Here is a 16,847-nt window from a genome sequence, read left to right as displayed (position 1 = left end):
TTTGTGGGGATAGCTACTTTTTCACAGTTGCCAGGACTGTGTTCTGTGACAAAGATGTTCCTCCTTCAACCATGTTGTATAACATGATGAGACAAGCCCCTTCCCTTTATGTCATCTCCAAATTCCAATTCCACATTCCCTTTTTGCCATACAACACTGCATTTTCTCTCCTGTTCTTGGAGCCCAGCTGGTTGGCATCTGGGAAACTGGGGCTAAGGAGCCGTAAGAAGCAAAAAGTACTGTCTGGGGAATGTAGGGAATCACAGACAAAGGTAGGAAAAGTTAAATCTTTTCTCCTGTAAATCCCATTCTTCCTTATCTGCTGCAGAGCACTCCAAAAACAATCTTGATGAGTTAGCCAGGGTTTCAGTGTGCACTGTTAGCAGAGCTTCTCTGCGCCACTACATTTTTCACATTTCTATCCAGTCACCTCAGGCTTCCCTGACTTTGTACAAGGATATATATGAGAGTTTGTACTGAGTCAAATCAAAGGTTCCATCTAGCTCATACTCTGTCTTCAACAGGTACATCTGCAGATAGCCAGGCAAGCATAGGGTGATATTCCCCAACCTGAATGCCCACATCTTAAGAACTTGTTGAATGAAATTTTTTTTGTGTTCACTGGAAGGGTTTTTCTTATAGGAATTTACCCAAGTCTTTTTTTGAACTCATGTAAACTTCTCAAATTTTCTATTTCTTGTGGCAAGGGACTCCACAGTTTAAGCGGGTGATGGGGAAGTATCCGTCTTTGCTTTAAACCTGTCACCAGCCACTATGCCATTCACCTAGCTCTAGCTGTCCTCTACCTCTTGTGTCGTAAGAGACAATGAACAACTTCTCTGTACTTATTTTCTCATACTCCTTAAGCTTTATCGACCTCTATGATCTTTTTGTCAGTCTGAAGAATTCAGGTCTATTTAATTGTTCTTTATGTAGAACTCACTTGAACTGTATACAGTATTCAAAATATGAGTGCTTCATGAATTTATACAGTAGTGTAGTGATGTTCTGTCCTGTTCTCTGTTCCCTACCTAATAATGCTGACAACCACATGCCTGTTTTTAGCCAGTACTACTAAGTACTGAACTATTGACAACATGGAACTGTTGGAAATCCACGATCTCATTCCTTAGTGCCTATGGCTAAATCAGAGTTTAGCACTATATTACAAAAAAATGCGGCTTTATTCTCTGTGCAGACCCTGCTTCTTATAGACTGGACAGAAGAGAGAGAGGCTTTGTTATTACTTAACTAAGCAAAATCAGAAGGAAAAAAAAGACAACTGCTGGCACTTCCCTTGTATTAGAGAGTTTTTGGTAACACTTCCATGCATATTAATATGCCTGTATGCCAATCTGCAGGGAAGACCCAGCCAGAGGATGTTCAGTCCGTACCTGGATCTTTGTATGGTAAGTAAGTTGTCGTATATGGTGGCACCCATGTACTGTTACAACTCTGTGCTCTTTATATAGTCAGGTTTTAAGGGAAAATGGTCCTGATCCTCCAGTCCAAATCACTTCTATCTAGAGCAGGCTGTATGTGACTATATCATATATGCACTATAATAATTTTCTGCAAGGCAGCTAGCTTTAGAGAAGTTTTGCAACCTACTCATTATGGTAGCTTTTGCTTTCACAAGTCTGCTGAGTTACTGTGAGCCAACACAGGATACATTCTGCATGTAGTTAAGGCTTCATGGTAGAGGTGGTGATGGTGGTGGTGGGGTCAATGGTGATTTCTGTAGCTGTGAAGTTAGTTACCATTTTATCACCAGCTGCTCAGTGTTGCAAAACCCATTTGTAATTTGTCATATTCAGCTTGAATACTTTAGGATCATCGGCAAATGGTTTATATCAGTACCTAGATAATTTACAAGCATGTTGAACAGTTGAGAAACCAACACATGCTCCCTCTACAGCAGTAAAGATTTACATCAATATTTCTTCTTAAATTGCTGGATACCTTTTCCATGCCCTCTATCTCATCCTCAGTTTTTTGTCACTAGAAGACACTATTGTCTTCAGATAGATTGCTTAATAGCACAGCTGGGGCCAAAAATGAAAACTGCAGAATAGAATTGCACTGACTTGCAATTAGCCATGGAGTGCTCCAAAGGGAAGTGCTCTGCAGTGAATAATGTATCTCCCTATATTTATTTCTTAATTTATGCAAAGTACTGTTTGCTTTGGATTAGTCATTCTCCTTCACCTTCTCAGCTGTGATTTTTATCAAGCGTTTCTTAACAGCTGCGTAGGATTAGCATTTATTTGATTAATTGTGAAAAACTGAACACAGCATTCAAACCATAATGACTGGTAAGGAAAAAATAGGACCTGTTGGGCCTAGGCTCAAATCTTGCTGCATTTGGCAGTCTGATAGGGGGAATTTCAACCTGTGTTGACATGTACTTCCACAATTGCATGGTTCCTCTGAAACTGCATAGCAAAATTCTCCATGCAATATCCAGGACACTTAGTTATCTGCTTGTTTGTTTGTTCATTCGTTTATTCATTCCTTGACATCTGTCAGTCTCTGTGATATTCAAGACAGACCATTTGGAAAACTTTGGAGGATTGCTCTATGTGTTTTCAAGGCCCAGTGGGACTCCTCAGCAGCAACTTGGCCTCTCTTTCCTCTTAAATGTGACACAGAGAAGAAGAAACAGAGGCCTTCCCTCTCTTGGTGCACTTGAGTACTGAAGGTTGCGCTATGATGTTTTGGAAGTTAGCTCATCCAGTAGGATGTGAAGCCAGGTGTGCTTCCAGATTGCTAACCCCATGTGTGTCCGAGCTCTGGTACTGACTTTTTGTACTGCCCCATCTCCAGAATTTGGGAATTGCACAAAGCACTTTTGGGTCTGACAGAAGGAGGGGCAAGAGGGACTCCCATCCACCTATGCAATAATAAATGCAAAGCGGGGGCTTGAGGTACAGCAAAGAGAACAAACAAGGCTGGAAATTCCCTCTGGGGACTGATGAGACTGAACCTCAACGCAAACTTGTTATGACCAACACCCCGGCACTGATGTGTCCCTAAGCTGCCTTTGCCTGGCATCTCAGCAACTCATGGGAAGGAACAGGAGTCTCTCGGTCAGAGCCCAGGAGCTGGCCCCTGTATATATGGCTGTGCTGTGGGGCCTGTAAAGGCAGGACTGCAGCTTTGGTGGGAGTGACTTTTGGGCAGGTGGGGAGTGCAACGTTTTTGCTGAGCGTGCTGAAAATAGACTGCAAAACCTGGGGCCTGGGCCAGCTTGCAGACCGGGAGAACCTACTGTGTGCCAGGAAAACATCTCCAAAGCATTTGTTTGGAAAAGAGGATAGATAATAGGTACATGAAATGCTATACCTTCTTGTTCTAACATGCATTTCATAAAGCAAACACATACGTATGCCATGTCAATTAACACGTGAGGTACAGGGAGCAGCCCATGATGGCTGCGAGGCTTGGTTGCACTCCCCATAGATGTGGCTCCTCTGGTTTCCCTAGAGTTACTCCACATATAGCTTTCAGAGGAAAACTGGGTATATGGTGGTGAATCATCATAAAACTTTTTGCAAAGCTTGAAATCCACAGTTCCTAATATTTTTCTGTCAAGGCAGCTAAGTAAATTTTTCAGATCCCTTTTGTTTCTCATCTCTCTTCAGACACCCATTTCCTATCCACTTCTATCTACTGTAGATCACCCTCAGCAGTTTCCTTTTCATGATGCTTCTGTTTCAGCTCCAGGGTTCCCAAAACATTCTTCCAATCTGAACATGAAACCACAGTCAAAATAGCAAGTACTAACATTTTTACCTCGCAGGTTTTTAACTCTGAATTTTTGACTAACTTTACTTTACTTATTAATATGGCAACATCAGACCCTGTGGGAGGCCCTTCCACTTTGCAAAGACAAGAATGGGGAAGTGAATCCAAGTTTGCAAATGCTTTTTTTCCTATAAAAAATCTCAATTCCACTTAGATGCAAGGGGAACAAAAGGAGAAGAATGCTAAAATGATATATAAAAGAGTGGAATGTGCATGAGAGGAATGTGCAACCTATGACTAATGCGGTACCTTTTGAAACAAAATACAAAGGATATATCTGCTGTCAAATTACCCCTTCCTATGAGGTAATGACTGAGGTATGAATTGCAGAGCCAAGTCTTCAGGGACCACACATGCACACACTAAGAGGTAATTTCTAAGGAGGGGGGAGTTGCTTGACTGTGAATCCTGACTTTGAAAGCAACTTGGCTTTACTGCCTTGGTTTTCCTTATTACAGAGGTGTTAGTTTGTATTAATACTTCTCCCAGTATTGCACAAAGAATTATCTCCTGGTCCGTTCATATGTCCTTGGATCCAGCCATGCAGACCAAAGATTGACTTCCACCTCTGCACCCTCTCTAGCTCTTCTCTTCTCTTAGCTTCCATTGGGAAAAAAAAAGCGCCCATAGACAATATTGTTTTATTGCATTATGATGACACACTCTTTTTCCTACTTTATTTTGCCAGAAATATTCAAATGCTTATTTTGCTCTACACGTTCCTTGTGGTGAGAAACTGGCTTCAGAAGTAGTTTCTGCATTTTCTTCTTATCAGTTATCTATTTTACTTTAGTAATTTGTTATCTGTTTTACTTTAGTAATTTGCATCCTCCAACTGTTTATGTGGAAAGACATAATTTGTCATTGGGTAGGAAGAGGGACATAGTATCAGTGTTTGTCTTCCAGGTGAATTTTAATTTATTCGAAGTTGTCTATCAGAATTGCGTCACTATCAGGCAGGAATCTACAAGCTGAAATCAGTCATCTTTTCTTATCTCTTTCATTATCTCTTTCCTCATTTATTTTTTTCTAGGCCTCCCTGAAAATTGTTCCAGTCCTTAAACTGTGTTAACTTCAGGCTGAATTCATAGACTGATTTTTAACCAGAGCTTCACCACCAATAACAACCATTTCAATGTAAATTCTCATTCCAGAATTTGATTTTTATCTTCAACCGATTGCATAAGAGGATGCTTTGGGGTTATTCCAGGTGCTCTTTCAAGCAGACAATATGAGCAAGAAAATTATGCCAGAGATTACAGAGGGAGAATTGGGAATGACCAGTGCCTGTGCCGTGGTGGCTGTGCCCCAATATAGCATGCCGCCTATTGCTGCGTCCAGGTAGTTATGTTACTTCCTTGGCTCCAATGGCTGCATGCTATATTGGGGAGCTGAGCCTTGACATGGAAACGACAATAACCACGGTTATGATCTGACACACAACCCATTATAAAACCGCTTATCCTTGGCCGCTTTCCAGTTACAACACAGCTTCTTTTCATTTTCAGAGGTGGGTAACTCAGGAAAGTAAACCAGCTAATTCTGAAAGCACAACCTGTCCCCAGTTTCCTATAAGGAAACTAGGCAAATATAATACATACTTTAGTCTGTGTAAGTTTGCTCAAAATTGGGAATTTCCACTTGACAAGCACTTCTGAAAACTGGGTGCAATAATTATGAATGATGAATCCTGTGAAGAATAACAACAGGAACGACAGTTTCCAGTAAGGCTGTCATGATAAGACCAAGTCAGCCAGTGCTGGGAACCCCTGACAGAACTAGAGAGAAACATGGTGTGACAAAGGGAGAAACTACTGCAATACAGCAAATGCCATTAGTGTCAATCATCTTTCATGTGGGTGTGTGAGGAAGTGTGACTTCCTCTTCTCTGCTGGTTATGGGTTATTTTGGATGAGAAAACCCCTTGGAATTTGCGTACATAACACCGAGCAGACTCTGACCTTTGTGGGCTGTGCTTCTCGAGGGACTGCTGCTGCTCAGGCTGCGCTCATCTGAGTGGTCTTAACTGGTTTCTTGTAGAACTGAAAAAAAATCACTGCACCTAAGGAGGGCACAGGTCAGTCAGGAAGGTCTAAGTCACTGTTTTTTCGCCATGCTAACCAATCCTGTACTCAGCCAGGTAGCAGCTACTCAAATTGCAAGGTTAATGAAATTAAATCAAACGACATTAAAACCCTCTACAGATTTTATTTTTCTTAATACTATCCAATGAAGGGAGCAAGATAAGAGGAGGTCCAGGATATAGTATCCCAACTCCCTGGATATTTGGGACATCTGAGAGAAGAGGAGGAGGCTTTAAGTGTAGCACTGTCTAGCCTATACCTTGCTGTTGGAAACTACCCCTTCCAGTAGGCTGCTTTCTACAGGAGGTAGGTGGAAGGCTTTGCAGTGGCTGGGCTGATGGTTACCCACTCACATTTTACACTGCTGGGATTCTGAATTGGAAATTTGGGGTTTGCCAGTGGATCCGTAACACATGGAGTTGCTGCTCTTAAGCTGCAGTTGGGAGCTGCCGTAATAGTTTTGTTTTCCATAGAGCTCCAGGGGTCTCAGAGATCTGGGCTGCTGAGGCCAGTCATGCTGAACGCACTCCAAGCTGTGTGGTTTATCACTGCTCCTCTCCACATGGGTGTTGAGGGAATGAACCAGCATTTTCACTTTTAATGAGGCATATTAAGTATGAAAGTTGAGAAAGAGATCGATCACAGACTGGATATGCTCCGTTTGCTGTAGAAGTTTGCTCTTTTGTAGGCTAGCTCATGCCAGATTTTTGGATGATGACACACTGATCTGAATTACGGAAATACTTAACAGGAATTTATCGCTGATATGTACTAAGCCACAGGAGTGTAAGCAAATCAAAGGTGATAAGAAGTGGCTACTTCCTTTTTTGGGTGAACTTCTCAGCTTTCACGTGTATGCTGAAGTAATTATTGCAGTCCTAGGCATTAAAACGTTATTCCTTGGCTAATGTACTGTCTAATGAGTTTTTTGGAAAATAATTACCTATGACTACATCAGTCTGATTAGACCTATCTGAAACATCAGTGACAAATTTATGCTAAGCAGAATTCCAGCTTTTGAATCATGACAGAGTTGATCACAGTTATAATATAAATTTCAGATTTGGTATAGAAAAGTAAAATAGGATTTTTTTTCCAACTAAAAACTCATTTGGGGTGTACTTTCTGATCAGTTGTTCTGGTCAGGAGTCCTCTCTGAGCTAAAAAGCTTTATAGTAGGTCTTTTCATAAAGGACTGTGCCCCTTCATGTAATTTGTTATATAGGGTTAAATAGGAAGGAGTAAGTGTCTTGTGAGCTTCTTTTTCAAGCACCAGCAGACCCAGCTCAGCAGCAGAAGAAACTTTACAATTTCTGTGCAGATACAAGCAGTGAAAAGTCCTCTGGGGACTGGGAAATAAAAACAGAGGATAAGGCCATATTCGTATCATTCACCAGGCTCTTTAAGATCTAAATACAACATGCTGGCATTGTGGTATAGCTAGAAGTGCCTGTGAAGCGAGGAAACACATGCCTCTCTGAAAAGGCTCCTGTACAGTGAACGTGCAGGGACGGACAGGCACAGTCTTGGGGACCGGAGTGTGGGTGTCATCGCGCTGTCACCCTGGGGAACATTCCCTTCTGGCAACACCAGCCATGTGCTGTCCAAAGCGTTTTCAAGGGATGGCCTCAAGACGCCAGTCGTTTGGCGCGTTATATCTGTGCTCTGTGTTTGTCTCTCTCCCTGCAGCTCATTCCAGTAAGGAGCTGCCTCCTGCAGCTGGCATTTTCTCACCAAATGACAAGGCTATTTACTGAAATTCTTCCTTCTGCCCTCTCAGGAGCAGAATATCTCCACTTCCTGGTTTACTTTTACTCCCTTCCCTTCCATGGAGTTAAAGGAAAGATGGCCAATTCTTGCCTCCTGCCCAGAAAACTGTAATTTAAAAAAAAAATAAATTGGAAGCCTAGCTTTGAAAAAAAAAACCAAAAAGAAAACTATTTTCATTCTGAAAACTGAATTGCAGGAAAACGAGACATTTCAAGCCATTCTAGCTAGTAACTGTGATTTAGTTTAAATAATAAGAGTGGAAGATATGTGGAGTCAGAGGTGATAAAACTGAATTACAAAGACACAGTCTTGTGGGATTAATAAAAAAAAATTTTGCATGTATGGGCATTATGGGGATGAGGACGAGGTGAAGACACGTTATTTGACAGCATGCTTGTTACCTATACAATATAATGAAGAAATCTTACAGCCTGTGTTTAGCCATATGCCTCTCATGTTTGGTTTCATGTAGCTCGTGGTTGTTCCCATGCCAGCAGAGCTACATCCTAGTCAGCCACTTTCCTTTCTTATTAGTTTTTAAAAAATGCCTAGATTCAATTCCTTTCCAGTAGTGCAGAGATGATCTAACCTATGAGCTCATGTGGGTCACTCCTAGTTTTATCTTACTCCCAATATTTTTGCAGTATCATTTCCTTCTAGTAACCAAAGTACTTCTGTGTTACCTAATTCCTAGCACAAGCTTTCCCAAGCTTGTCAGTCCACCTCTTGAAACTTCTCTCTGTGTATTTCTTTCTGGTTGCCCTCTTCGTCATGCCACACTGACCGAAAAGTGGACCTCGAGGTCAAAACACACAGAGTGTAGCAACAGTGGTCCACCCAGTGATGGGTGTCCTGGGGTGGCCTTGCTGCACAGCTCCTCATCGGCTCTACAGCCCCGTGGCTCTGTACCTAGCAGTCATACGACTTTGGTGATGAGTGCCGCACATCTGGCAGCAGATAAGGGATTTATAATGGGGGATTATGCATGGGGCTAGGCATTGAGACAGTTGATGATTGGTGGGAGGCAGAGTCTATGGTCCTGAGTGGACCTGGCAGTAGGAGGGCCCAGGATTAATAGGCATTTTGGGTGATGCATGAGAGAGGGTGATGCACTGGTAGACCAGGGATTTTGGAGGTAGGCTGCAGGTGCAGCTGTTTGGTATTGAAGCAGTCTGGGGAAATAGAGGCTTGTTGCTGGATGTGAACGACTACATGTGCCTGGCCTGGCAAGTAGAGTCCCTGCCCCACTACCTCCCAGCCCAGGGGACGGGGCTAGGTCCCTCCTGTGCATGAAGAAAAGAAGAGCTCTTCTTCATTTAATTGACAGAAGATGCTATCACACAGATCTGAAATGATTTCACGTTTATTACATTGTTTACTGCTATTGCTCTGAACCATGGTTCTCTGTGAGGAGTCACCAGTCAGTCAGGCTAAGCTTTAAACATAAAAGTGCGTTAAAAAAAAAGTGATTCCTCAGGGTGTTTCCCAGTAGATTACAAACCTGGATCAGCAAGATTTTGCACAGAGTCTTGGTTATAGTTATTAGTGTTTCTACAAAGACAATGAAAATAACGTGCTTGTACAGAGCTGGAATTTGGCTGTGAAACACCAGTCCATCTCACAGATTTATTGGTCCATAAAAATTACAGGCATAAACCCAGCTTTCTTTTGGGTTTTTATGAAATCTGTTAAAAAAATCTAACACCATAAAAATGTGATATAATTTGTGACATCCCTTAAGTTACCAAAAAAAGACTGAACCAGGGCAAACCAACTCAAATTTAAACATACTGTCTACGCTGCTGCCAAAAATATAAAATCATGCTTGAGTGCCACAGCCTTATTTTATAGCACATGCCTGAAGACAAATTTTATGGTTTAGATAAGGCTTTTGAAAATAGACATTTATGAATCTTTTATTATAGGGGACTCTTCACTGGGCACCACTGTAATAAAATCATATCTCTGCAAAACAGATCATAGTGTCACTTTGACTGTTACCATGCAACAGAGTGTTGTTTCAAAGCCTGGCCACAAACCGTATGCAAAAATGCTCCAGTCTGGAGCAGTAAAGGTTTAAGTTATCATTTGTGCAGAAATTGTATATTCCCTTCAAGTCCAGTTGTTCTAAAACTGAAAATGAAATTTTGACATTGGAAAGCTTTGGCTTTAGAGAACCTGCGAGCTAAGCATGGTTTGACTCTAGAGTCCAGTTCTCCAGTCCACGGGGAGTTCCCAAAGGCAATGACGGACCACTGTTAAATATTTTATTAGAACCTGAAGGTGCGACTGCTGCTAAATGCACAAGGGCAAAGGAGAGAGACTTTGATCATCCACTCTGTTTAGTTGTAGTTTCACTCCATGGCTCTGGTTTGGCCCCTTCCGAGCTGCGTTAGCTAGGACAAAGCCCACTAGGGACAGTTCACTCCAGGCTCTTTTCTCAAAAGGTATTGTGTGTGAGACCACCCTGGCTTTGGCTCTCTTCCCCTGTACAGTCTTTCCACAATATACCAGCATCTTTTGCCCTCTCACACACCTCCACACACTCCTACAGCATATCCCTGGACATGCAATACACACCCTACATCGCTTGCTATGAAAACATTCTGATGGACTGCAAAACAGATCTTAATGTTATTTTAAACATTTTGGACTGAAAGCAGCAGACAGAAGAGTAGCAGTATCTTAGAACCACTGGTGTGCCACATGAGGCATGAGGAGATCTGCTGCGTGGTGTGGGCGTGAACCAGCCCATGCTACTTAGAGCCTCTACTTAGCAGTAGTAAACTAAAAGCAAACTGCAAGCAAGATAAACAGGGTCAAGGCAATGGCTTGAGAAGCAGCATCTATCATTTGTACTGTTTGGTGTTTACTACTGCTCTCCCTGGCACAGTTTTGGTCAGACCATTAACTAGCACTGCCTGAGATGGTGGCCAGGAGTGGCTTGGGGAATAACGTGAGGGCAGGGGCTGTTTGCAATACATGGTATGGAGAAGGCCACGCTGTTCTGGAGAGGAAGAGGGTCTAGCTATGCTGAAGCAAACAAGCAAGGCTGTCCCATTCGTTTGCACGGTCAGAAAACATACCCCAGTTGTCCAGCTTACTAATATAGATGTGGCCAGTATTTCATAGCAATCAGCATTATGGTTTGCTACAGCAAATGTAAAAGGAAAACACTGCAAAGCTGTTTAAATATGGTAGGTTCTTCCCTGCTGTAATGTCCTTTTGTAACTTCATGACCTAATTGGCTGAACTCAGTATGTTTTTAGTGCAGTTAAACAGAACCCAGTTGCAATCCCAAGCAAAATTCCAACATTTCAACATTTGTTTTTGTTACACATGAAGAAAAAACGTGAGCACATAGTTCCTCACAATGTTCCCACAAAAGGTTAATTAAAAATCTAGGAGTTTTTCTGCTGTTTTTAAAATCTAAATGAAATGTTATCATCGTCCACAATCAAAAGAATCTGCTTGGGTTTACTGAAGTGAGCCCAAATGATTCATTTTCAGGTCTTCATCTCCCATCATACACCCAGCATAATGAAGTCGTATGACTACGCAGAGTGATCAAAAGAAAACATGTATTCACAATGAAAAATGTAGGGATTGAGAAGCCTCTAATCTAGTAGCTGGGGCAATGATTTGGCTGACGATAGGATTCATCTGATCAGGTGTAGACATCTACCGCTGAGCTGGTTGTCTGCTCTCTTATTATAGTCACTGCAAAGAAGTAGGCACTGTCTGGAAAATGAACAAGGTTCAGTTTCTGAATGTAACTTAACCACGCAGACTGAGCTAATGATCTAATTCTAGGTAATTTTAATGAGTAGAAACAGGCCTTTTGGGATGAAATCCTTTGCCAATATTTACTTCAGAGAGAGAGAGGAAAGGACCCAGAGGCCGGCACAAAATGTATTCAACTTGCATTTTGTATTTGATCATACTCGGGTGAATTTCTGTCAAGTATTTTGCTGCCCGTATTGCCCGAGAGACAGGCATTCTGCAAACTCCTCCAGCACTGGAATCTGAAGCAGCCCAGAAAGTCTGTGAATGATCTCTGTAGCATATCTCAGGATAATCAGTATAAGTAATGATAGACAATGACAATGAAGTGAGAAGCAGTAAGACCTTTTCTGAATGCCAGGAGGTAATCAAGCTTTTGAACTCAGGCACTTGGCATCAGATCACTCTGTGCTGCAGTTATTAGAACAGTCTGGTGGATAACTTAATCAGGCACGTCTTTAAACACCACAAGTGAACAGTCATAGATTCTGAACAAGGATTTTTTTTTGTACTTACTGCAAGTTTGACTTGTTTACAGGACTAACCAAAAAGAAATGTAAACGTTTCAATTTCTGAAAAGCTCAGAGTTAGGAATGCTTTGCTGGTGTCTCCTGGACAATGGAGGAATCGATGTAGGCTTGATCTCAGCTCCTTCTGATTGCTATGGCTCTTTCCAAAATCCACTCAACCCAAACCTTCTGTACCCCCTTCTGTTGTCACAGAATGGAGGAAAAGCATCCCATCACCCCTCAGCCTAAATCTAGATGGTTGCTGTGATTAGCAACAATCTCTTCTCTACTAATCTTTATTACCTTAATTGTCATCAGCAAAACCTTGATAGGCAGAATCACCAGGCTTTATGATGAGCTTTCCCATCTGAGAGAGACTATCTAACACTGTGTGACATATTGCAACTCTATACCCCAAAGTACCGTCTGGAGATGTAAGAAGCACTGAAGCAGCCTATGGACATGGTTTAGTGGGCATGGTGTGTTGGGTTGGCGGTTGGACATGATGATCTTAGAGGTCTTTTCCAACCTGTATGATTCTATGATTCTATGATTCTATGATTCTATTCCTAAATTTGATCATGCTATGTTAGCAGATCCTGAATACATCGTTTCTACCTGGACAAGGTATTTCTTAAAAATCCACTCTGCTGAGAGTGATTGGAGAATCTTTGCTAAACTAAAAAAGTTCAATGATGTTCTTCCCCAGAGCTCACAAATCCCATCTAGGAACAGTGGCCTAAAATCTAGGTGCCAGACAATATCCTATTCTTTGTCTTTCGGATTATGTTTTTTGGCTGTCTCCTTGTCTGTTGCTATAGCTACAATGGAGGCAGAGGATATGCCAATCTCCAACCATTTAGGAACTCTCCAAAAGGATGGCAGGTTGCATAAAGAGCTCTTACAAGATGGTGAAGATGGACTTAGTTGTGAATGTAAGAGTATTTGTAGCATTTTTAATGGACCGTTTTCTGTTGATGTTATGCTATTTACATTTTTTTTTTTCATATGCACTGAAACAGAGCATCAGAGATGTCTCAGCAGTGTCAATGAAGAAAAAGACATTTGAAAGGTCAAACCTAAACCTCTGGTGACACATTAATTTACAGAAGCCTCTGGATTTAACAGCAGGCAAAGCACTCTTGTAATCACTGTTCTCCTTCACTTCTGCACATTGAGTTTGGTGTTGCCCAGAGCAGAAAACCCCTGACAGGGCTTCCCTTTTGAGGGATTTTCTCAATGTAACTTATGTTACAGTAACTGGAGTGTTTCAGACTGTGCTGCTGCCCACTCTGATCTGTCTTCTTTTCCTCAGCAAGGGAACTGCTATGTTACAGGCACAGGCTGTCCTTTGTGCCCCCATCGTGAACCGTGAACCACCACAGAGTGCATGGCCGCTACGTATCTATATAGACAGGTACAGATATATAAATATTCAACTGTTGTCTCTCGAATATACACAGCAAAGAGATTGCAAGGCCAGGTACAAGGGCCATGCGTATGCCAAGAGCTCTTACACAGTTCTACACATTTGCAGCTAACATGACTTGTCCCTTCTAAAACTAGTTTTCTTTCATAATCTCATTGCTGTCTTGCAGCCCAGGGTGATGGTAGCTCTGGTATCTTCAGTCATGTAACTTTTCTGGCATGGATTGACTAGCAGAAAGGAAGGCACGATTCAGTCTCTTGGCCAAGCTCAGCCCCTGGGGATCCCTAATAAATAAGCACAGGCACACACTGTTTTGCACAGATCCCCCATGCAGAACTGTGGGGAAATTAAATTAAACTGAGGAAATTAAACCAAGCTCTCTAGGCTTTAAAGAAAAGGTTTTTCCTCAGTCATAAGCAATGCACTGTACAAATGGGTGTAAACGAAGGGAACACGGGGGGAGAGAAACAAAATACATGTCGTGAATATCCCCAAAGGCAAACTACCACCCCCAGAATATACTAGTGCCATGCTAAATCCAAGTTTTTCCCTCGTGAGGGTGGAAGCAGGACGTAGTGGCTCACCTCAGACAACCACAACAGCCATCACCTTATGTGCTCATTGATGTGGAAGATTGTGACCTCTGCTCCTGAAGCTTATTTTTCAGGTCATGGCTGAAAATAAAGGTCTGGATTTTCTTGGAGAACTGCCTGAAATTCTTTTTCTCTAAGCCAGTTGCCAGTGGATAAGGAAAGCCATCCTCACCTGTAGCTGTGCTGGGTGATAAGACACCCAAATGAAGGGCAGGTCACTTGAGCAAATTATTAATATTTTATATGACAAAGAGGATAAAAGAAAATAATGCAACAAGAAGAGCAAAAAGATACATTTGATGTATGAATCAGCTTCCCAATCCACTTTTTCCACTGCAAATGACAAAAGATAACCCCCTTCGTACGAGCTATTAACCTGTAATTTTTCCATGGTAAAGGTTTTGTAATGTTGCTGTGTTGTCTGTCCCATATAGAAGTAATGGGGTATCTTTGCTGGGTTCCCAGCAATGGGGAATTAATTTAAACTGTGGCTGTCTTAGCTCACATACAGGAATTTTAGTGGTAGAGGAACCGTCCTTCAGAGTTTTCATTGTACATGGTGACTAGAAATCACCTGGCCAACTTCATAATCAACCCAGAAAGGATTTAAACTTGGGAGTTCCTCTTTTGCATTTCGGTGGCAGCAGCAGTTTCTCTCTGTACCTTCCTGGATAGGGGACGTTTTGAAACATCTTGTGCACCACAAGTTGCTCATATGGTTTGGGAATCTCTGACCAGAGGCCAGCCTGAGCTGCCTCCCCCACTTCTCCCAGCCTCTCATATGTATTCCAAGGCTCTGCTCAGAACAGATATTTTTGGCTATTTCAGAAAGCTGTGTTGTTTATTCCAAGAACCTGTCTGAAGAATTTATACATCAAAGCTCATGCTGCCAAGAACATGGAAATTATAACTGCAATACAAAGGATGTTTAATAAAACCAAGACATGATCCTCATGAAATAAATGCTTATTGCGTCCACTATAGCAAGCAGGGGATCTTAATGTGTGTGAAGGTATAGGACAAAAATTCTCGCTGCTCAAAATGGTGGTATAATTATTTTAATAGTTAATAACTAGGTGAAGACACATTCAGGTCATGTCAATGAGATCTATCTTTTACAAGCAGAAGTGCAGAAATTGCACCTGTGAATGGGAAGATGGTGTTCCTGTGACTCGCCCATATACCATGGACATGGTCCTACAGCAGTACGGGAGGGAGGGGCAGGGACCTGCACTTTCCTCTTTGCTGGTATCATCTGTTGCTCATCTGAGCTGAGATGTGCCTGAACTTGCTGCCTTCACTCTTCAGCCTGCATTGCCAATATTCCCACTGTTTCTGCAGATCCCCTCTGACTGGTTGATATTGCCTTTTTAAATATATGTCAGATCTTGCTGAACAGTCAGTGTCTTGACAAACGATAGTCCCATGTGCAGTCATACAGCAATGCAGAAGCAAAGTGTCCTCCTCCTCCTGACTGGCACTGCTGTTGAAGCAAATGGAAACATCACCCAAGCAGGAGTACGTGTGTGTGGAGTACGTGGCACTGAGCAAGACTGTGCTCTTCTCGAGGTCATGGTCACCACCATGAGAATCCACAGCATTGCCAAGCGTACCACTGTCCTCCAGTGAGGCGTGAGAAAGTTTTGGTAGAAACCCAAAGGATTTCTCAAGAATGGTTAAGAAAAAAGTAAAATCAAAAGCAGGATGGGTATGTGCTGCCCTTCCTGTGCAAGTACAATTCTGAGGAACTGGGAAAAAAGCAAAAATAGGAAGTTACATTGCAACACAGGGCTACTTCATCCAGGAGCAGTGAGTGCTTCCATTTTTTTTGAGAAGATGGTTCAATCAACACTGTTTTGCTGTCAAGTTAGGGGGAGAATGTGTGCTTAAAGTCAGGACAATTTCATGCACTTGGGACACAGGGAGGTTTTATTTGTGCACGAACTTGGTCTTTTAATAGAACTTGTCGAGAAAAGGCCCCGTGAAAGGACTGAAAGCTGTATTCTCCCTTTTTTTTCTAGCAGCTTCAAGTATACTTTTAGCTAAGGTCACCTACAGAAGGAAAGGAGTCCAGACGTGACAAAAAGCTAATCTTCACTCAGGGAGGAGGGGTTGGTGTATACAGTTTTTCAGCTACAGGTGGTGAAGTTGATGGCTTAAGATGGCTTGGGCCAGTCATCACAGCTGAAGGAGTGAGGTCCTTCATCCTACATTTGTCTCCCCTTGCTCTCAGTTGCATGATTTCCCTATTCATCTTGCACTAATTTGCACTCAGACCCTGAGCTGATTTAACTCCCTTATTTGGCAGAAAACTAACCCAGGAAAAAAATGGTCTTCTGCTTGATTAGACATAGATTAGGGCTTCATGGAGAGACATACAGAGATAGCAGGAAGAACACCTCTTTTAGAGATCATATCTCTTTAGCTGTTCTGTTTAAATTTAACCCTGGCTTCAGAGGGGGTTTGATCCCTGCACTGAGAAAAGGATCTAGTCCCAGCGGTACTGAACTAAATGTTTTAATGCTCTTAGTGTTTCACACGGAGAATGAATTCCTGCCCCCTCTGAAATGGCAGGAATTGGCTTTAATGGACCCATGGTACTACCTCTAGTTGTGGAAATTTGTTGAGATTGCAAGCGAGGATTAGTATCCCAAGCTGATAACGGTTCTTTTCTATCTCTGCAAGACACGTTTTCAGGCTTGATATCTTGCCAGAGTTGCTATGAAATTAAAGCTGTGCAAGAGTAGTACAATGAAAAACATCAAACTATACGATGTGGAAGGGTGAGAATCACTGCAGAAGTATGGAACTGGAGTTTGTGTTGGATAGGGAGGTGGGCTGGAATTCGGAGAATCTGAATTCTGGCCTGTGC

Source organism: Calonectris borealis, chromosome 1, assembly GCF_964195595.1.
Source record: "Calonectris borealis chromosome 1, bCalBor7.hap1.2, whole genome shotgun sequence".
NCBI lineage: Eukaryota > Metazoa > Chordata > Aves > Procellariiformes > Procellariidae > Calonectris > Calonectris borealis.
Note: the sequence above shows the minus strand (reverse complement) of the source record.